This window comes from Phascolarctos cinereus, unplaced genomic scaffold (genome assembly GCF_003287225.1).
Source record: "Phascolarctos cinereus isolate Bilbo 61053 unplaced genomic scaffold, phaCin_HiC Scaffold_5;HRSCAF=322, whole genome shotgun sequence".
Lineage (NCBI taxonomy): Eukaryota > Metazoa > Chordata > Mammalia > Diprotodontia > Phascolarctidae > Phascolarctos > Phascolarctos cinereus.
Window position 1 is genome coordinate 155,488,018 of NW_027555958.1, and position 18,311 is coordinate 155,506,328.

Below are 18,311 nucleotides of genomic sequence, written 5' to 3' on the forward strand. Positions count from 1 at the left end.
ACTGAGTTTTCTTATTTCTGCCTCCTCCATTTGTTTCCCCCTTCAAGGCATCCACTGCTTTGTAAGGTTTTTTAAACTTTCTGTTCTCAACCACAGATTCTCCTTTTTTAAAATTAATTATTTTTATTTTCAAAATTCTAATTTCTTCCTTTAAAGCCCTCCAGCCACTCTCGCTGTCTTTGTGGCATATCCATTTGCTTTTCTGGGGTTCTATTTGTAGTTAGTACAATCCAGCCATTTTCTTCCCCTAAGGATTTTCATGGTATGAGGAGCTGTTCCTTGTTTGTTCATTTCCTCAGTCTCTCTACTGTTCCCCCCCCCCCATCACTGGGGATTTCGTTTGTGGGGATTTCTTTCCTTTCTACTCTTTTAATTGTTGTTTAGTTTATTTGGTGCATGTCTAGCTGCTTTAAGGTGATGAAGAATGGGCTGATACATACCATCTCACACAGCCATTTTGCTAGAAGGCCCTATATTTAACAATGAATCCCTCTTTGGGTTGGTTAATCAAGAGTTGACAAGAAATAGTTAGCCAAACTGTGGTGCTAATGAGGCCAAGGTCACTGGTTCAATCCCCATATGGGCCATTTAGTTTCACTTGGTCTCTTGGTCACAGACAGCACCTCAGTCCTAATCCATCATCATTCTTAGTGAAGCAATTCAAAAGTCTATATACTACTATATCTGGTTCTGATTTTGCAAATAAGGGAATATACATTTTTGTCATAAAGGTAGAATACATTTTAATTTATTTTTTTCTTTGGTGTGGAAAAGTGTTAATAAAAATACTGGATTAGCTATCCTCTACTTCTTCGTAAGAAATTAGGTTTATAATTATCACTGTTAAGGAGTATTACATACCTCCTCCACCCCCTTGGCCCTATACAAACAAATCAGGCAGATTATGGTGCTTGTCTACCAGAAACATACACAGTAAATGAAAGTTAATGACAGCTGTACGAATTGATGTATAAAAGGACAAGCTTGTCAGAGTAAAGGCAAGAAAAATAAGGGGAAAGAGAGATCAAGGTCAATAAACGAGTAGTAAAATTATTCTCTATATAGAGGAAAAGGCAGCTAGGTGGCACAGTGGATAATGTCAAGCTTGGAGTCAGGAAGACTCTTCCTGAGTTCAAATCCAGCCTCAGATGTGTACTAGCTGTGTGACCCTGAGCAAATCACTTAACCCTTGTCTATAAAATGAGCTGATGAAAGAAATGGCAAGCTACTTTAGTATCTGTGCCAAGAAAAACCCAAATGTGATCACAGAGTTGGATACGACTGAGAAATGACTGGACAACAAATATAAAGAAATAAATGAAGGACATTGGCTGGAAAATCTATCACATCCCTTCAACTTAGGAAAGAAAAGCTTTTTAGATAGAGAAATGCTCCTTGCGGGCAAGATACTTTTTGTATCTCCAGCACTAACCACAATGCCTAGCACATAGTAGGTACTTGCTTAATAAATGTTTATTGATTGATTGATAAAAGTGAAGCCCTTTTCCTGGCCATGGGCTTAATAAGCAGGAATTTCAAAGTCTCTCATTAAATGGATAATTGTAAAATAATCTAGATTAATTCATTAGACATTAAAAAGCAGCATGGTGTATATACAGTAGAAAGAGTACTGAACCAGGCAGGAGTCAAAAGATGGGGCTTTTCAGACTCAATTACTAATTAGCTTCGGGCCTTTTAGGCAAATCTCTTAGTTTCTCTTGACTTGTTTCCTTAGCCATAAAATGAGGTGGCTGCACAAGACAGTCTCCACAGTCCCTTTGGGTCCTAGGATTTCTCTCTCTCTTTTTTTGTTAATGTTACAAAACACGCAGGGTAACAAATAGGCTTCACATTTAGTGGCAGAACAGTGGGTTTTTTTCTGCTTTCTCTTCACATATAAGAGAAAATGTATTATGAAGACTGATCACATATTAGCACATAACAATTTTAAAGTTAAAAGCAGAAATATTAAAAGTATTCTTTTCAGATCGTAACACAACAAAAATTACATTTAATAAGGGACCAGGGAAACATAAATTTAAAACTAAATGGTTAAACAACCTCATCTTAAAGAATGAATGGATTGAAAAACAAATCATAAAAACAAAAATTTCATTAAAGAGAATGACAATAATGAGACAACATATCAAAACCTATGGGATACAGCAAAAGCAGTGATTAGAGGAAAATTTATGTATCTAAATGCTTATATCAATAAAATAAAGAACAGACTAATGAATTGGGAATGCAATTTTAAAACGTAGAGAAAGAACAAACTGAAAATCCCCAATTAAACATTAAATTGGAAATCCTAAATTAAGGTGAGATTAACAAAATTGAGAGTAAAAAAAAATCATTGAATTAACCATATATAAGAGATCCAGTGTTATTGGTAAGGATCACAACTACATCTGGAAGTTGCTGCTGCTAATAATAACAACAACAACAACAACATCAATAATGATGATAATAATAACAATAATAATAGACTTGGTGGATACCTTAGTGATAAGCCTCACTGAACTCAGTTAGGTTAGTCCTATGGTGATAGGCATAATTCATATCTGGCTTGTAGTCAGTCTTCTAAGCTTAGTAGTACCTGTCAGGTCTTGCTCTCCCCTGGCATAGCTTTGGAGAACCTAGGGTTGCCACCATAACTCATCAGGGCATATGAGTAGGATTTACCCTGCACATCTGAAAACCCCAAGAAGACAAAGGCAGACAAGGAGAGATGTGGCTGGGAATTTTGGCAAGTCTATGACCACAATATAAGTAGGAAATGCCAACTTTCAAGGTAGATTAAGAGAGGCAAATCATTCCTTTTGAGTGGAAAAAAAAGGGTTGTGTGGTAGGAGTTGGTAGAAGAATAGCACGTTTAATAAAGTCTTCTGGAAAGTACCTGAATGTAAATCCTCAGGCAATTTTGTTTATGTAAAGGGTGTTTGGAAGAGCTTACCCTTCAAGAAGATGCTACAATCAAATCAAAATGTATCTTGAAAGCAAGAGGCAGCCATGGCATAGTAGACAGGACCGGCCTCAAAGCTAAGAAGACCTACATTCGAGCCCTGTCTCTGACACATACTGGTGGTATGAACCAGGGCTGGTCACTTGACCTCTCAATGCTTCAGACGTTTCCCTGAGGCTGTACATTACAGAGAAGGTATGGTGACTTACACTGGTAGAAAGAGTTGCCTCACCCTGGAGTTTCTTCTACCAATGAAATCACCCAATCCTTATCTTGAAAATACACTGTCCTTCCACCTTGTGACATCAGAAAGCAGTAGCTGGTCTGATACTGCAACTCGTTCAGTCATTCCGTCATGTCCTACTCTTTGTGACCCCATGGACCTTTCTGTCCATAGGGTTTTCTTAGCAAAGATACTGGAGTGGTTTGCCATTTCCTTCTCCAGTGGATTAAGGCAAACAGAGGTTAAGTGACTTGCCCAGGGTCACACATCTAAAGAGTATCTGAGGCTGGATTTAAATGAAGGTCTTCCTAACTCAAGGCCCAGCTCTCTATCCACCAAGTCATCTAGCCACCTCTTCTGCTGCAACTAGGACCTCTAATCCAAAACTTTAATCTTTCAAAAAGGAGTAATCAAATATACCTTTCATATTCTGCTACTTGTTCATAATCTTTAAAATCTCAACAAGAACTTGCTCATTCTATATTACCATTATTTCTTAGCCACCAGAGCTTATTCTGTATGACCTTCCACTCAGATAAAGTACTATGAACACTTAGAGAAATATGTGAGGCTATTTTGTAATTGGGTCCCATAAGATAGTCAGGCATTGATGAGTTGGAATCTATATTGTTGCGGGGGAGTGTTGGAAGAATTCTGCCCCACCTTTCCCCATTCCTGTCAAGGAGGTCACAGATCTGTTGGAATACGTGTCTGATGCTACTGCTCAAATGAACCATAAAAGGATATTAGCAAAGACCCTTTAATTCTCATTAATAGCCAAATGATAACCCCTCCTCAAGAACATCTTAAAAACATACATACGTTTTGCTCATGTGCTAATCTAAATATATGCCTTCCCTTTTTAATAGTAAACTAAACTTTGAAATACTTAGGTTAAACTAACAGGTTTTCAAAATAGCAACACTATTTGTAAATTCCAGATTATCATGATTTGTGCTATATAATTTAATACCACTCAAATTTTTAATGGATTTTTTAGTTTAAAACTTTGCAATAGTCGAACTAAAGGGGCTGGATTAAAAAAATGCTTCCAAATCTAGGGGAATCTGCTCTAATTTGAACTAAAGCTTTCACTTTTTTGGACTTGCTAATGCAAAACTTATTAACCCTATCAGGAGAAAAGCAGGAAGTGAAATTGGACTACACTTGTCTCAACTAGTTTAAAGGTGATGAAACATCAAATTTTAATCATTCTAGTTCTAACAACCTGAAAAAATGATTACTGTTTAAGAATGATTTTTTTAAATTGCCATTTCAAAAAAATGAACGTGTTCCCCTTGTTCAGGAAAAAAAAACCTGTGTAAAAGAATTAAAACATTGAGGGGAAGGAGCAAGGTAGGGAGAATGCTATAATGCTAATTATGTTATTAAGTGCTAATTACCAAAAATCTGATACCTCTTGAAAGGGAAAAAAGGTTGAAATTGTTTTGTTCATTTAACATGCTGGTTGTTGTATATCTACATTTTATGCTTTTGTGAAAGACAAGTTCACAAGCACTAGAATTTGAAGAAAAGCTAGAATTTTAATTGGATTTCTGAGCCACTTTAACAACTTTAATCTTTGAAATCTGTATCAGAGCAAGCTAGAACAACAAAGTGATGAATTTTAACATACAGAGAGACCAGCTATGACAAAAAACCTATAGAGAGATATCTTCTTATAGCAAAGAAGATTTGTCAACTTGTACCCAAAAAAAGCTTAGAAAAGCAAACCCAACACCCAGCAAACTTACAAGGAGGATGCCAGGCATTTTCAGAGCAATGCATTCACCCTAGACCCTCCACCAACTCACCTTTTCTAAAAGTGGTTTTTGTCTCCTATAAAGAAAACTTCAGGTTTCACACCATATCTTAACCCCCGTCATTCACTTCAAGTCTCCGGGGTCTCCGTCTTCACAATCTTCCTGGAAAAGTCATCTTGTCCACTTCTTCCCCACTTTTTCTTTGTAAGTAGGAGAATAAAGTTATGTCAGCTATCCTAAGCAAACCTTTAGCAGCATCACGCACCTGTTCGGACAACGGTCAGTTAAACAAGCAAAGTAACAGCTGAGAAAGTCAGGGCAGCTAACCTATGAACTTAGCCATTTACAGAAACATCTCCCCTTCTTGCCCTTCTTCATTTGAAAATAGTAGTTGCAGTAACATGATTCCTCTCTCTGCTGTTTGAAGAGACAGTGAAAGCCCTTCTGCTGCACTTCTACTAGACTCTCTTAGTCTGGGCAATGATTGAAAACCCCAATCCTTGGGTTTACCACATGAGCCTAGGTCTACAGGGGAAAGAAGACCCATCCCACTGTGGTCATGTTTGTTTAAGTAGCACCCATCCAAATGAGAGTTAACCATTAACATGGCTCAAATTACTTGCCCCATCTTCTTCATAAAGTGATTTTCCCCTGTTCAGCTCTTTAAATCAATTCTTCATCTTTCTAATCTTTCTTAAGTATCTTTGCAGATGGGCACCGCTGGTCAAAGAGTGAAAAGAATCAGGCTGTTAACTGGAAAAATCAGGTCTATGCTATCTAGAGTGGTGCCAGGCAAAACCGCCTTTCCTATATTAATTGTTTCACAAGAGAGCAACAGGACACAGAATATGCCCCCAGCTATTCTGTAGGAGCAGAAGTAAATAGCCAGGCACTTAAATGCTGAGCTGGTTTTAACTTCCAGTTTCGGCAGAGTATCCTGAGTTACAGCTGATCATCCAAACACAGAGTCCCTGGACCTTATTATCAGTCTGCCAGAGAAAGAGCTTCATTAAAAAAAGAAAAGACAATGATGAATGATTATTTCTCACTTGTTTCTTCATCTTATTTGGAACTTGTAAAGAGTGCTTCTCTACAGTACTGTCTGTGTGGGATATTTTTGTTTATTTTACTTACTATGTTGAAGGAAAAGAAGAAGAAAATGTATAATGGCATCACCAGGGTAATTTCCCAAAGATAATCCTATTAAATTAACAAATTTATTTTAGATTCTGACTAAGGATGTATATTTTGGTATTTCTTTTTATTTTTTATTTTTTAGGCAATTGGGGTTAAGTGACTTGCCCAGGGTCACACAGCTAGTAAGTGTCAAGTGTTTGATCTGAGTCCAGATTTGAACTCAGGTCCTGCTGACTTCAGGGCACTGACTGTGCCACCTAGCTGCCCCTAAACTGTTCATTTTATTTTATTTTTTTGCTTTTTTTGGTAAGGCAATTGGGGTTAAGTGACTTGCCCAGGGTCACACAGCTAGTTAGGGTCAAGTGTCTGAGGTCAGATTTGAATTCAGGTCCTCCTGACTCCAGGGCTGGAACTCTATCCACTGTGCCACCTAGCTGCTCGATATATTTTGGCATTTCGATGGAATGAGTGAACAAGTAGATGATGATATGCCAAGAGGCTTAGCATTGTAAGAATCTAGATCATGGGAACACAGATTTTAGAGGAAAAAGGGACCTTCAGAGGTTGTTTATTCCAACTTCTTTATTTACTGTATCATAATCCTGAGGCCCAGAGAAGTTAGTTAAATGTCTTGCCCAAGGACACTCAAGTAGTAACTAGGAGAGTCAGGATTCTTACCCAGGTTCCAGGACTCCAAATTTACCACTATACCACAGTATGATTTTTTTTTAAAAAAAGAAGTTATACTTCCCATCTCAATTACTGTCAACTTCTAGGTATCACTCTGAAATTAATTTTATTCCTGTGCGTAGTGATTTCTTGTTAAGGTCAACCATTTCAATTAAGTTATTCTCACTATGTCTTGCCTCCCCCCCTTCTCTCTAGCTAGAGGGAAGCTCAGTAATTTAGAAATTAAAATTCAATAACATGCTTTATTTTGACTTTTAGAAAAAAAATAAGCCACAAGAAATGGGCAGAAATAGCTTGGTATTGTGCTTAGGGAACAAGGAAAAATTCGGCAACATGAAAATAGATCTACAAAAAAAGTCCAGGGTACAGTGCAGATGTTAATTCATTTATTTAATCAACATATTTATTACAGTGCCCGACAACAAATATGTATTTATTGCATGCTGAATGATTTAATTTATTTAGTACTTGCTACATTACAAAATCATGGTGCCAGGTACTACATGGCATACAATATTCTATAAAATAGAGTCCTGGCCTTCAAGAAACTTAAAATTTAGCAGGAGAGATAAGAAAGGTAATAAAAGATTACACAATTTACTATAGCATGAGGTGGACTGTATATGTTAAGTGCCCCAGGAACATAGAGGAGATGGGAAGTTTTTCACCCTGGAGTAATCAGGGAAGGCAACATAGAGGAGGTACCATTGGAGCTGGTTCTTGAAAGCCAAATAGGATTATGATGAACAAAGATGACCAGAGAAGAGGCATTCCAAACACTAGCAAAGGTAAGAAGGCAGAACTCTTGTGCCTTGTGATGTCCCTAAGTAGTTCTATTTGACTATATTATCAGGTCAGAGAGGAAAGAAAGGTAAGGACTGTAGGATAGGTTTGGGCTGGACTGTACAAGGAAAAGCCAGCATCTTTTTTGTGGAGAAATAATGAGAAGAGGGGGAAGATGAAAGGGGAAAGGAGACTTAAGGATATAGCAAAGACAGTTTTCCAACTGTGGGACATGACAACAGAAACCATCTCCATACCTGGAATGGCCTCCCTCCCTCCCTTCTCTGTCTTTCAGACTCTTTCAAGGCTCAATTCAGTTGTTTCTTCTTCAAAGCCTTCCCTGATCTCCTCCTCAGGTAGTTGCAAGTTCTTCCTTCAAATTTTCCTAGAGTACTTTGTCTGAGGCTCTCAATTGCTGCCCCACCCCCACTTATCCTGTAGTTAAATACTTATCTGTGTATATGTGTACATCTCCAGCCCACTACCTCCATACCCAAAATGCAAACTCCTTGATGAGGGCAGGAACATAGTATCATTTTATCTTTCTATCCCAAGCACCTGGCACAGTGGCTTATATACAGTAGGCAGTTAATTAATGTGTGCTAAATGATTCCAATGACAGAATCCCACAATCTGAGAGCTGGCAGGGATCTCTGTGGCCGTCTAGTCCAACCCACATTGGAAAGAAATCCCCATTGTAATAAAATTGACCAGTGGTTGTCCAACCTCTAATGGAAGACCTCCAAGGAGGGGGAACTCACTGTCTTTCAAGCCATTCCATTCCTCTTCTGGACAGCTCTAATTGTTAAGTTTTCCCTAATATGGAGTCTAAATTGGTCCCTTTACAACTTCTACCTGGTTCTGCCCTTTGGGGTCAAACAGAACATAGCTAATTCTTCCTAGTGATAGTTCTTCAAAGAGTTGAACATAGAGATGATACCCATGAGAATTCTCTTTTCTAGGCTAAATATGTCCAGTTCTTTTAATTGCTCCTCATATATAATACACTCAAGGTCCTTCACTGTCCTGGTTGCCCTCCTCTGGATACATTCAAGCCCACCATGTCTTAAAACCAAAGGAGTGAGGAAGTGAATTTATCTCCTACTGTAATATAAGGAATAAACAACATTAAATACAGAAATTGTTTCTGTACTAATTAAGATGCACGAAGAGGGTCTGGGGGAGGAAAAGAGATCTGCTATTGGTCTGTCCTGTCTCCTTAGGGCATGCACAGTTTGGACCCAATTAAAAATACCTTTACTATACAACATTGTCTCATCAAAAATGTCAGAAGGGAAAGTAGAAAAACATTCTGCTCCACTCTCTTCCAACTAAAAGGAAGCAAAAATCTTTGAATACTATGACTTGGAAAGAGTTAAACCTGTAGAAGGAAAAAAAAGCAACAAAAATAGAGGAAAAAACCCCTCCCCTACCTTTCTGACCCTCTGTATTCCATAAAACAAGTTTCTTTAGTGATAAGACCCTTTGCTGACCAAACAACTGCATTTTACTGCAGGGTTCACTGATTGAACTAAAGCTGTCTTTTTCAAGGATACCTATATCAATGTAACCAAGAGCCATAAAATTGTGAAATTAAGAGAAAAGCTGGCTAAGTCAAACGTGGGCTTTGTTTAGTAGAATGCTTTTTGTTGATTTGAGTGAAAAAAAAATGTTGCTGGAATCATGCCACTGAAGTTTGGTCAGTACTGAGTGCCCACGCCCTGCACATTAACAGCATTGCATGCATCTCTTTCAAAAGAATTTCTTTGTAGGGACAGCAAGTCCTAGCACCGAAACGATATGGAGAGTGGGGAGAGGGACAGGCAATTTACATTTATTCTCATGAATTTAAGGGCAAATAGAAACTTTTCACTCCACTGACCATTGCCAGATTTCAATATCTGTAGGGAACCAAGATAATTAGGAAGTGCCAGTGTAATATAAATGTTAAAATTTGTTAGCTACCAAGAAGACCATGCCTCCACTTAAAAATGATATAGTCATTATGCTTTTAATGCTGGAAAGGATGGTTAAGATTGTTAAGTCCCAGTCTCTCATTTTACAGGTGAGGAAATAGCAATGATTTGTTCAAGGTCACCTAGTTAGAAGCAGACCCCAGGCTAGTTCCTTAGCTCTTCTATATCTCAGTCCAGAATTTCTACTCTACCCTATATGTCATGAACGTTTTTTACTGTTTACTTTTAGTAACAGTGTAATTCTGGTTCCATGGTTGACACCATCACACATGATTGTAGCAAAGGGACAATGAATTTCGAAGAATGAAGTGATGGGAGGGAATGCTGTAGTTGCAAACTCACTAGGTGTATTCTGCGATAAATTCAACCATAGGAAGGAATCCTATGAAGACACCACTCTTTCTTCACTTAATAAACTCCTTTGGATAGGCCAGTGGGTATGGGTGTTGGTTAGCTACAAGTACTCCCTGTGATTGGGAAGGTAGGTAATTCTCAACTGTCTACTGACCAAGAGTTGTTGTGTTTGTCCTCATATGCATACACTAACCAAAGGCACTTCTCATTTTCAAAGTAAAGTATTTTTTACAAGCCTCTGTCTCATCCTGCCTAGCTACTATTCATAACTATCTCCACTACTGATCTGAAAATTGAAGTAACTGGCTAGAAATGAATTGAGGCTACTCAAGCTATAACCAAGAATGAATATGCAGTCATTCAAGACTGATGTGCTCCATGGTAAAGCTTGTTGTTCAAAGTAAGAAAAGGAAATTATGAAATCCTCCATTCAAGCTTAAACAACTCTATTTCATTTAGGTTATGGGTCCCAGAAGAGAAATCAGTACTGATACGGTGTACATGTGATATCATCAAGGTCTCAGGACACTTAGGTGAGAACTTACAATTTTCTTCATACATAGCCCCTATAGAAAGGGAGTGAGTCTCAATCACTTTCTGTGGTACCTAGTAAATAATATCTCTAGTAAGTAATGTTTGATTTTCCCACCTAGGACCTGCTAATCACCAAAGGATTGACAGATCCTTGGGGTAATCTACTTGGATTCTAGAACTGTATTTTCAAGAAAGAATATATTTAGCTACCTAACTATTCTTTGTATATTGATATGTTCTAGGTAAATGTATATATGCTGATATATTCTTTCATACATACATATATAAGCATTCTATATATGTGTGTATGCAGAGAAAGGGGGAGGGAGAGAGAGAGAGAGAGAGAGAGAGAGAGAGAGAGAGAGAGAGAGAGAGAGAGAGAGAGGACCTGTGATTTCAGTGATATAGGGAACTCTCAGTACCAATATGGGTCCAATCTTTCTCTGTAACTTCAAGTCTTAGACAGCTTCTCAGAATACTGACTTGGCAAAAGCCAATCTGTGTCAGATGCAGGATTTGAACCCAGACCAAGTTTTGCTGGCTTTCCATCCCCTGTGCCATACTGCCTCTCCTCTCTTACTATCATAAAGAACTCTAGTCAGGACCCCAGTGGAAGGTGGGTTAGCTTGATGGTTTTCCTAACATCCAAGTCACTTGCTTCCAAACTGCAGGAAAAAGAAGATCTCGCATTGTGGGTGAAATACTCACTTTTCCCCTCCAGAATCTTCTAATGAAAAGTGATTCCCCACAGGACATTCCAGAGTCCTGCCCTTGAGCAGGGCTTTCCCTCTTCATAGGACAAAGAACCCTGGCTGCTCTACCAGAGCTAAAATGTGGATCTGTGAAAGCTGTCTGTGTCAATAGTGCTATCAAGAGGATCACATGACCTGGCCTTTGTCTCCTTTCTGCTGGTGTGTTAGTGGCCATGGCCAATGATTGAGACGGGATGGCCAGGGATGGAAAATGCACAATCAGGAATTCAGTTATCAAAAGGATAAGTAAGTCACCTCTTTACCTTTCTCCCACAAGAGCAGAGCAAGCTATCCACTTCTTTATCTGGGCAATTCAGTGAAGACATGGGTTAAACTAAGGGGAAGGAAAAGGAAACTAAATTGACTTTATTCCAATGGAAACACAAGGCAGGTTGCATGGATCACCTTGGAGACCATCCCTCTCTTCTTATTGAAAGCTAAGCCCACCTCGGTAGCAGCTGCCCCACCAGCCCAGCTTTCTCAATTTAGGCTTGGATATCAAGCTAATCAGTTTGATCTGACAGATTTTAATTAAATTAATTAAGGCTTTTCTGAATGGGCCTGATTAGCATCCTACAGAGGGTTTCTTTCTGTAAAGCAGCCCTGCTGGGATCAGCACTAATACTTTCCTTTCCTCTGATAATGAAGATGTCTTTATTTTGTTAGAATTACTAATGGGGGAGGGTTAGTAGCTTGGATTTTTTCATGGTTGTTTGTTGAATATTCTTCGTTTTTCTCTCTTTAAAAAATAAACTTACAGAGTCTGGGATCTGATCCATAACATCTGTGTCTATTACATGACTTATATTATTTTAAATCTTCTATAATGGGCAGGGTTGGATCATTATTTACAGAATTTTCTACGGTACCTTTGCTTCATATAAATTTTATCATCCCAAATACCTTATATTTAAAGGCCATAAGCATAAGCTACTGCATTTTCCAAATCCTCCCTCTGTCCTAATTCTTTCTACATCATACCCTATTTATCCTTTCAACATAAACTGAGTAGTCAAGAAGTGGAATGCCTGTCACTTATTTTATCTAATTCTATACATTTTAGAGAACTAGAAAGACTTCGCAGAAGACAGTCGAAGACCAATCTTGTCTTTGTTGCTGTATGGTTTTCAAATGCTCTGGATATCAGCAAGGTTTCCACTGGCATGATTTCTTAGGCATATCTGGACACTCCAGTTGTTATTTGTTTTTCAAAGAAGACCAATGACATCATCAATGAGTGATATCTTGATTTGCGGAGCTGTACAAATTTTCAGCCTCATTCTCTCTTCCAGAATCATCGAAGTCCAATGGCAGGACAAAGATCAGGATGACCTGGTAATATGGCTTGGGATGCCCTGGATGACTTTGGCATCTTCAATGTTTGACCAAGTTGAAGTGTTCCACAGTGCTTACTTCAGCTGCCTTCATGGCCTTTGGAACAAATTGTTCTTGTCTGCCCATTCTGCCAAGGGAAGTCTTTACATGCTTGGGGTAGATGTGCCCCTAACTCACCAAAGCCTGTTGGTCACCTTCAACCTGGTTTAGTCTACCTGCTGAGATAGTTGGTTTACTGGGGCATGGCCACTGCACATGCTACTGCTTCTTGGAGCCACAGGTGAGAGTTGGATGACAAGTGGACACCAAAGGTAGATGAGCAACCCTGAAAAGTTCTCGGCAAGCCCTCATACCAGAGGTGCTTGTCCTTTCTGAACACCCCATTCACCCCATACTCTAGTACCTATGTAATATAAGTTCGAGGAAGTCATTATTATACTCAGAAGTTTAGCAAGTGCCTGTATTTGTGTTTAGAAGGCATGAATTGTACAAAAGCATTAATAATGTATGCGTAAGTTTAAAGTCCTAGTTTTGTGCTAAATGAGGCTGTTTTTGGACATGGTCAATGTGGGAATTTGTTACACTTGAATATGTATGTTTATAACAGGGTTTTGTTTTTCTTGCTTTCTCAAAAAGGGCTAGAGGATGGTGGGAGGGAGAGAATGCAGATATAAAAATAAAATAGAATTTAAAAAACTATGGGCTATAATGGAGGCTAGACTGGGAAAGATCAATTGTTAAAAGTATGCTTATTTTCTACTGTGTTAAGTGTGGTTTCACGTTGAAGACTGAAACATGAACATGCATTAAAATCTTGTGGACCCAATGTGAAATATTGTAAAACAAGTGACTGCAGCAAAAAAGATGACATTGAATATTAAAAGGTTTTTTTTAAGAAGCAGAAATAATAATAAAATAAACAGGGCAGAGACAGATCAGGACGTAAGAGGAATCCTAGGAGCTGTAGCAGGAGCTAGGGACTGAAGCAGCCAAGGATGCAGTTTGTCTTTGCAGACCATGAAGAATGGAAGGCAAGATGAACATGTGAGCCAGAGAGGCATAGACTGCTGTGACCTATGATGACCACTCTGAACCCTTTTATATTCCCCTCCTCTTTGGCTGGGCATTACTGGCTCCCTTTTTAAGCATGTTCCTGTATTTCTGCTATTACTTGTTCTTTAGAGAACTACTTTTACTTCTCATAAACATCTGTGGTCAAGTCAGAAAAAAATCAGGAATCAGGAAGAAAGAAAAATAAACTACTAAGAAAAATGAAGTTATGTTTCCCCCTTAAGATTCAAATATCCTACACACCCTAGCAAAGCAGTAAAAGCTCGGACTTACGACCTATACATCCAGGTTTTGCATCCTGGTACGGCTCCTATCTCCCTTCTTGTGCAATAGGAAATTCTCTGAGGATTAAGGTTGTTATTACCATTCACTTGGGCAACAAGCAATAATGGTAATCATGTTTTATTGGGATACTTCTTGTCTTGGTTAAGATGTTAGCATGAAGACTAACTAAGCAACTGAGGACAGAACATGTGGATAAACACAAGGAAAGGAGAACTTAAACTATGTCCTAAGGCCACATTTTCCATTTAAACCACCTCTCAGTCTTATCTATATGGGGGTTAACTTGGATTTAAATATTTCTTTCTTTTCAATTTTTTTTTAAAAAGTAGACTTGCTCACTTTGCCCCATCTCCTTTTTATTCTATAATTTTAGTCTTGGGAATATTAATACAATATTAAAAAACAAATAAAACTAGAGAATTCTACCATTAAAAATTTTTTTCAAGGTACTCATTGGCTACATTTCCCTGTTATCACCTAGTTCTCATGTAAATATATAACCATCCTTTCTCTTTCCTTATCTATTGTAAGCAAGCCTCCCCACAATTCCTCCACACCCATACCCACAGAGCCTCAGAAAGAACCAAGTTTAATTTTGTTTGGGGCATTAACACCAAGTTTATTTCAGCACCTAATATAATTGTAATTACACACTCATCCATGGCTAGTGTTGCCAACTGGTTGCTGCTGGGATTGTTTGGCTGGTATTTTATCATAGGAACAAGGGACATTAGAGGCTGTCTAGTCCAAATTGTTCATTTCACTGATGATGAAACTGAAACCCAGAGAGAACAGCATCACAAAGGTTACTTACTGTAAATGACAAAGGTAGGATGTGACCCCAGTTCCTCCAGTTCCAAAGCCACAGGGAACAGAAGAGCAAAAGGAATTCTGAGGAACAAAAGGGGGGAAAATAGTTGGTAGGAAGTGGGAAGTAGGATTTTCACCTTCCAAGAATCACTTGAAACCAGTGATGATATGCTAAAGCAAACTTCATAAGTTCAGATTCCGTCGAGTCCGGCTGCAGGTTCCCCACCCCTGTTAAAGCATCTTCTGTCCTCAGTCGGTGTCAAAAAGTAAAGGAAGACATTAAAAAGCATTGTGGATTTTGGCGTTTGCTGCAGCGGAAACTGAAATTAAAAAAGCAGAAAGCCAAGCAGATGTAAAGGGATTCACAAATCTGCATGTGGAATGTCTAATTACATAGTGCACTGGACATGGAGTCAGAAAGGCCTAAATTTGAATCTTACCTCTGACACTCATTAGCTATGTGATCCTGGGCAAGTTACTTCTACTCACTATACCTCAGTTTCCTCATCTGTAAAATGAGGAGGTTAAACCAGATAGCCTCTGAGGCTCCTTACAGCTCTAAGTCTATGATCCTAATGTTCCTACATTTTTCTACTGTATATATCTGACCATGTATAGAAACCTAGTAATTTTCTTTCATGTAGGCATAGAAGTTTGGGAAAAGGTGGGAGAAAAGAAATTGGCAGCAGGATGGTGAAAGACTTTTCAGAGTGAATTCTTCTATCTTCTTACTTTTGTAATGCTAAAGAAAGGAGAGAGCAGTATAGGAAAAACAGAAGTTCTCCCTAAAGCAATAACTTTTAAAATCACGATGTAGACGAATGAGGTTGGGCATTTTAAAGTGTCCTTAAATTTTAGAATTTCTTTATCCCAACCTACTCCTGACCAGAAGCATTCACAATAGAGTCCAAATGCAAAAGAAAAACTGTCTTAAAAACCACAGGGTGTTATACACTCCAAGGTTCTGTCACAAAAACGCCAATTATAATGAAAAAAAAATACAGAGCTTACTAATAAGTAGCAAGGAGTACTAAAGAGACCTAGATGTGGGAAGCAGCAGAAATAAACAGAGTTGATCTTCAGGTTTCTTTCCATCTTTGATCAAACATCCTTTCAGGTGATCTCTAGACAAATATGGGCAATTCTGAGCCTGCCATAAGAATCACAAGATGAATTAGAGATGGCTACCACCCATTTATAGCCACCAAGGCCTCTTATGATTAAATTTTCCTGACCTGAAAGTAATTTTGGTGACACTACTCCTAATTTAACTCAGCATCAGGGTTCCTTGAATTGAACTGAATCAGGGGTCAATGAAAAAGGAATCTAACTTTTAAGTGAATTTGTGACAAATATCTCCTTCACAAGTGTTTTGTTGACTTGAGGGAAAAAGAAAGTGATGCCTTCAGTAGGTGATAGCTCAGCTTGAGGGGGAAAAAATTACCAAATCTGGAAGGTTTTCATCAGTAAGCTAAAAAAAAATGTTTGGCTCCAAATAAAGAAGATTATTAGACAATCGCCTTTTTCTAAAGACACAACTTCAAAGTATGTGCTGCTTTGAGAAATGCATAAATCTCTGCGTATGAGATTTGTTTCTGAATATTTTGTGGTATACAAATCACACAACAGAAGTTGTGTACTTCTTGTTATTTGCTTTTTTCAGTTGTATCCGACTCTTTGTGACTCCATTTGGGGTCTTCTTGGCTAAGAGACTAGAGTGGTTTGCCAATTCCTTCTTCAGCCCATTTTACAGATGAAGAACTGAGGCAACCAGAATGAGGGGAACTTGATAACCAATAAATTCCCTTCCAGCTCTAATCTATGATTCTTTGATACTGACCCAAATGTAAAAACACATGGTAAGTGCAAGTAACCTGTAGCACCTTGCCCAAAATGACTTGTGTAAGAATAATGTGTTAAGACAACATCATACCTAAGGATACGTATGACCAGAAAAGGAGATGGGTTGGCAAGGTAGCAAGAGTAAGAGATGATAACAGATGATTAGTCAAGAAAGGAAAGGCCTTTTCTACATTTGTAGCTGTATCCCCAGGACTTAGGACAGGGCCTGGCACATAGTGAATGCTTAATACATGGTTGTTGAGCGATTGATGGACATGGATGACAATTGCACAGGGCGAGAAAACATGAGGAGATTTTAATTTATGTTGGAGAAAGGAGTACCAACATTGATAACGCTGTTGCTATTTTTAAAAACATATTATAGCTAAATAAAACGAGAGACAGAATGGCATACATACTGTATAGAGAGGCAGCTCTATAATAGTTAAAACTTAAGATCACATTACTGGCAAGATTATAGACAGAGAATAATCAGATTGAGCATATAAGATGCAGGGATGGGAAATAAGTTCTTTGACAGTATTTCCATGAAGATAGCTCTTTCCTCCACCCCAGCTTAAGCAAGAGTCTTCTCCCCTGCCCAGCCCCAGTACTCCTTCCCCATCCCTTTGTTGAAGGATACATGGATGTCTACAGAGCTCTCTCCTTCAAACTGCCAGCTATATTCATTCAGAATGGTGTGACTATTTGGAGAGATGGGCCATGTTTCTTTTCCCTACTCAGAATTTATTTGGAGATGCTTGAAGTCTCCTTGAGAGACCTGATCTTGCACCACATGATATGCCAGGAAAGCTCTAACATGAACATCTCTCAAATTCCCACTTTTCATTTCACAGATATGCTAGATACTATAGGAAGTTTCATGGTCCCTGCATTTGAGGGTGTTTGGCCTTCTATCGAAGCAGACAAAAGAAAAATATTTGATATGTGCCTAAGATCATGGAGACAGCTAGATGTCTTGGTAGACAGTACATTGGGCATAGAGTCAGGAAGACCTTAATCCAAATCTGGCCTCAGCCACTCACTAGCTATGTGACCCTGGAAAAGTCACTTAACCTCTGTTTGCCTTAATCCATTGGAGAACTAAATGGTAAACTACTCCAATATCTTTGCCAAGAAAACCCCAAATGGAATCACGAAGAGTTGGACACAACTGAATGACTGAAAGAACAGGAGCAATGAAACAGATGAATGACTATAAAAGTCAACAGGGATAATATACGTAAGCTCTGGGAAGATGAATGAAAGTACAAATGAGGGCAAAACTACAAGGGGATTGACAAGAATGTACACGGATGCCAAAGAGAGTCTTGTTGGAAATAAATACAGAAAGAGCCATTTTTAAGATGCAAAAAGTATTTTTAAAGGTTGGTAGGTATTAGAAAATAGTATTACAAATAAATCAATTTCTGTAATTTAATAAGCTTCTTTCCCTTCTACTTCTTACACAACTTGAAGGGGGAAAAATCACTTAGCATACTTGGCACTTAAACTATTAAACTCATGAAAACACCCAAAGCTGGGCAAAGGTAAGATTCCAGCTATCTCCCTGTCTAGACAGTAAACTCCTTGTTGGGGTGGGGCCTCCATTTTCTACTTCTCTGGTCTTTCCCATGGAGTACAATGGAACATTCCTTAGCACAGAGCTGGTGCTCAATAAATACTTGTTGATCTAAAGAAAAAAGGAAGAACCAATTTCTAGCTTATTTTAACAAACAGAATTGATTTACTCTATTAGTCTCAAGTATGATGCCAGGGACTTTTGCTCAG

At 38.5% G+C, this 18,311-nt stretch overlaps 1 protein-coding gene across 3 annotated transcripts in view; it reads right to left on the bottom strand.

Moving 5' to 3' along the window:
- The window catches only part of PRDM1 (PR/SET domain 1), a 154,994-nt gene that overhangs the window by 74,005 nt on the left and 62,678 nt on the right, over positions 1-18,311 (bottom strand). For 2 of the 3 annotated variants that reach the window (XM_020976944.2, XM_020976945.2), the window contains one exon: positions 14,683-14,759. The exons of the other annotated variant lie outside the window; for it this stretch is intronic. The gene's annotated coding sequence lies outside the window, so the exon portion shown is untranslated. The remainder of the gene's footprint in view (positions 1-14,682; positions 14,760-18,311) is intronic. 3 annotated transcript variants of the gene reach the window in all.